Raw genomic sequence first — 5,000 nt, 5'->3', positions numbered from 1 at the left:
TTGTGCCGATGGTGTTCGAGGCAACCGCCCGCACCAGGGCCCAGCGTGTGCCGATGGTGGTCGAGGCAACCGCCCGCACCAGGGCCCAGCGTGTGCCGATGGTGTTCGAGGCAACCGCCCGCACCAGGGCCCAGCGTGTGCCGATGGTGGTCGAGGCAACCGCCCGCACCAGGGCCCAGCGTGTGCCGATGGTGGTCGAGGCAAGCGCCCGCACCAGGGCCCAGCATGTGCCGATGGTGGTCGAGGCAAGCGCCCTCACCAAGGCCGAGCGTGTGCCGATGGTGGTCGAGGCAACCGCCCGCACCAGGGCCCAGCGTGTGCCGATGGTGGTCGAGGCAAGCGCCCGCACCAAGGCCGAGCGTGTGCCGATGGTGGTCGAGGCAAGCGCCCGCACCAGGGCGCAGCGTGTGCCGATGGTGGTCGAGGCAAGCGCCCTCACCAAGGCCGAGCGTGTGCCGATGGTGGTCGAGGCAACCGGCCGCACCAAGGGCCGGCGTGTGCCGATGGTGTTCGAGGCAACCGCCCGCACCAGGGCCCAGCGTGTGCCGATGGTGGTCGAGCCAGGAGCCCGCACCAAGGGCCGGCGTGTGCCGATGGTGTTCGGGGCAACCGCCCGTACCAGGGCCCAGCGTGTGCCGATGGTGCTGGGGGCAAGCGCCCGCACCAGGGCCCAGCGTGTGCCGATGGTGCTGGGGGCAAGCGCCCGCCCCAGGGCCCAGCGTGTGCCGATGGTTATCGGGGCAACCGGCCGCACCAGGGCCCAGGGTCTGCCGATGGTGCTCGAGGCAACCGCCCGCACCAAGGCTCAGCATGTGCCGATTGTGATCGAGGCAACAACCCACACCAGGGCCCAGCTTGTGCCGATGGCGGTCGAGGCAAGTGCCCGTACCGAAGGGCAGCCTATGCCGATGATGGTCGATGCATGTGCCATCACCATGCGTCATCATGTGCCATTGATGGTCGAGGCCTTGGCCGAAGTTCGATTTTGAGCCACGGTGCCCATGCTTGGCTCCAGCATGTGCTGGTGCCGCATTTTTTTCACTCGGGACAGCATCGCCGGAGCATCGCCGGAGTACCGCCGGAGAACCTGACCGGCGGCATTGGGGTTCCGACGATTGGGAGGGGGGCCGGGGGGGTGTGCGCACATGATGTGCGATGGGTGCTGGTACTTGGCCTTGTGTTGGCCCCCTATCCCTCATCAAACCTCTGAGAATTCACACCCCCTTAAAGAGCATTTGAGATTTTACAGGTTTGCTACCAGTAGCCGTTAAAGTGTCTGAAATGGGGACACTTTTTTCAAACGGTCACAAAATCTTCTCTACTTCGAGTTTTTAGCTGAATTTTTTTGTGCATGCCAACAAAAATAGAAGGATCATGCCTACAAAATTTGGGGCCAAAAATCCTTATAAAAAAATTTTAAAAAATCCCGAACCGCAAAAAGTTTCGAAAATCGTGAAAAATAGAAAACGAGTCATCCTCCAATGAAACTTCACGTGAAGGCTTAGGGGACCATTGTATGAATTTACAAGCCATAAAAATGGCATTGGCACGGCAGAAATTTGAAGATGTGCCTAAACCCACCAGGGCCCAGCGTGTGCCGATGGTGCTCGAGGCAACCGCCCGCACCAGGGCCCAGCGTGTGCCGATGGTGCTCGAGGCAACCGACCGCACCAGGGCCCAGCGTGTGCCGATGGTGGTCGAGGCAACCGCCCGCACCAGGGCCCAGCGTGTGCCGATGGTGGTCGAGGCAACCTGCCGCACCAGGGCGGAGCGTGTGCCGATGGTGGTCGAGGCAAGCGCCCGCACCAGGGCCCAGCGTGTGCCGATGGTGGTCGAGGCAAGCGCCCGCACCAGGGCCCAGCGTGTGCCGATGGTGGTCGAGGCTGCCGATGGTGGTCGAGGCAACCTGCCGCACCAGGGCCCAGCGTGTGCCGATGGTGCTCGAGGCAACCGACCGCACCAGGGCCGAGCGTGTGCCGATGGTGCTCGAGGCAAGCTGCCGCACCAGGGCCCAGCGTGTGCCGATGGTGGTCGAGGCAACCGCCCGCACCAGGGCCCAGCGTGTGCCGATGGTGATCGAGGCAACCGACCGCACCAGGGCCCAGCGTGTGCCGATGGTGCTCGAGGCAACCTGCCGCACCAGGGCCCAGCGTGTGCCGATGGTCGTCGAGGGAACCTGCCGCACCAGGGCCCAGCGTGTGCCGATGGTGGTCGAGGCAAGCGCCCGCACCAGGGCCCAGCGTGTGCCGATGGTGCTCGAGGCAACCGACCGCACCAGGGCCCAGCGTGTGCCGATGGTGCTCGAGGCAACCTGCCGCACCAGGGCCCAGCGTGTGCCGATGGTGCTCGAGGCAACCTGCCGCACCAGGGCCCAGCGTGTGCCGATGGTGGTCGAGGCAAGCGCCCGCACCAGGGCCCAGCGTGTGCCGATGGTGCTCGAGGCAACCGACCGCACCAGGGCCCAGCGTGTGCCGATGGTGGTCGAGGCAAGCGGCAGCACCAGGGCCCAGCGTGTGCCGATGGTGGTCGAGGCAAGCGCCCGCACCAGGGCCCAGCGTGTGCCGATGGTGGTCGAGGCAAGCGCCCGCACCAGGGCCCAACGTGTGCCGATGGTGCTGGGGGCAACCGCCCGCACCAGGGCCCAGCGTGTGCCGATGGTGATCGAGGCAACCGCCCGCCCCAGGGCCCAGCGTGTGCCGATGGTGGTCGAGGCAAGCGCCCGCACCAGTGCCCAGCGTGTGCCGATGGTGGTCGAGGCAAGCGCCCGCACCAGGGCCCAGCTTTTGCCGATGGTGATCGAGGCAACCGGCCGCTCCAGGGCCCAGCGTGTGCCGATGGTTATCGGGGCAACCGGCCGCACCAGGGCCCAGGGTCTGCCGATGGTGCTCGAGGCAACCGCCCGCACCAAGGCTCAGCATGTGCCGCTGGTGATCGAGGCAACAACCCACACCAGGGCCCAGCTTGTGCCGATGGCGGTCGAGGCAAGTGCCCGTACCGAAGGGCAGCCTATGCCGATGATGGTCGATGCATGTGCCATCACCATGCGTCATCATGTGCCATTGATGGTCGAGGCCTTGGCCGAAGTTCGATTTTGAGCCACGGTGCCCATGCTTGGCTCCAGCATGTGCTGGTGCCGCATTTTTTTCACTCGGGACAGCATCGCCGGAGCATCGCCGGAGTACCGCCGGAGAACCTGACCGGCGGCATTGGGGTTCCGGCGATTGGGAGGGGGGCCGGGGGGGTGTGCGCACATGATGTGCGATGGGTGCTGGTACTTGGCCTTGTGTTGGCCCCCTATCCCTCATCAAACCTCTGAGAATTCACACCCCCTTAAAGAGCATTTGAGATTTTACAGGTTTGCTACCAGTAGCCGTTAAAGTGTCTGAAATGGGGACACTTTTTTCAAACGGTCACAAAATCTTCTCTACTTCGAGTTTTTAGCTGAATTTTTTTGTGCATGCCAACAAAAATAGAAGGATCATGCCTACAAAATTTGGGGCCAAAAATCCTTATAAAAAAATTTTAAAAAATCCCGAACCGCAAAAAGTTTCGAAAATCGTGAAAAATAGAAAACGAGTCATCCTCCAACGAAACTTCACGTGAAGGCTTAGGGGACCATTGTATGAATTTACAAGCCATAAAAATGGCATTGGCACGGCAGAAATTTGAAGATGTGCCTAAACCCACCAGGGCCCAGCGTGTGCCGATGGTGCTCGAGGCAACCGCCCGCACCAGGGCCCAGCGTGTGCCGATGGTGCTCGAGGCAAGCGCCCGCACCAGGGCCCAGCGTGTGCCGATGGTGGTCGAGGCAACCGCCCGCACCAGGGCCGATAGTGTGCCGATGGTGCTCGAGGCAACCTGTCGCACCAGGGCCCAGCGTGTGCCGATGGTGATCGAGGCAACCTGCCGCACCAGGGCCCAGCGTGTGCCGATGGTGGTCGAGGCAAGTTCCCGCACCAGGGCCCAGCGTGTGCCGATGGTGGTCGAGGCAAGTTCCCGCACCAGGGCCCAGCGTGTGCCGATGGTGCTCGAGGCAACCTGCCGCACCAGGGCCCAGCGTCTGCCGATGGTGCTCGAGGCAACCTGCCGCACCAGGGCCCAGCGTGTGCGGATGGTGGTCGAGGCAAGCGCCCGCACCAGGGCCCAGCGTGTGCCGATGGTGGTCGAGGCAAGCGCCCGCACCAGGGCCCAGCGTGTGCCGATGGTGGTCGAGGCAAGCGCCCGCACCAGGGCCCAGCGTGTGCCGATGGTGGTCGAGGCAACCGCCCGCACCAGGGCCCAGCGTGTGCCGATGGTGCTCGAGGCAACCTGCCGCACCAGGGCCCAGCGTGTGCCGATGGTGCTCGAGGCAACCGACCGCACCAGGGCCGAGCGTGTGCCGATGGTGGTCGAGGCAAGCGCCCGCACCAGGGCCCAGCGTGTGCCGATGGTGGTCGAGGCAACCTGCCGCACCAGGGCCCAGCGTGTGCCGATGGTGGTCGAGGCAACCGCCCGCACCAGGGCCCAGCGTGTGCCGATGGTGATCGAGGCAACCGACCGCACCAGGGCCCAGCGTGTGCCGATGGTGCTCGAGGCAACCTGCCGCACCAGGGCCCAGCGTGTGCCGATGGTCGTCGAGGGAACCTGCCGCACCAGGGCCCAGCGTGTGCCGATGGTGGTCGAGGCAAGCGCCCGCACCAGGGCCCAGCGTGTGCCGATGGTGCTCGAGGCAACCGACCGCACCAGGGCCCAGCGTGTGCCGATGGTGGTCGAGGCAACCGCCCGCACCAGGGCCCAGCGTGTGCCGATGGTGGTCGAGGCAACCTGCCGCACCAGGGCGGAGCGTGTGCCGATGGTGGTCGAGGCAAGCGCCCGCACCAGGGCCCAGCGTGTGCCGATGGTGGTCGAGGCAAGCGCCCGCACCAGGGCCCAGCGTGTGCCGATGGTGGTCGAGGCTGCCGATGGTGGTCGAGGCAACCTGCCGCACCAGGGCCCAGCGTGTGCCGATGGTGCTCGAGGCA

The sequence above is a fragment of the Durio zibethinus genome, unplaced genomic scaffold (genome assembly GCF_047325235.1).
Source record: "Durio zibethinus cultivar Kanyao isolate XHJ-2024 unplaced genomic scaffold, ASM4732523v1 HiC_scaffold_400, whole genome shotgun sequence".
NCBI classification, from domain to species: Eukaryota; Viridiplantae; Streptophyta; class Magnoliopsida; order Malvales; family Malvaceae; genus Durio; species Durio zibethinus.
This window is presented reverse-complemented; position numbering follows the sequence as displayed.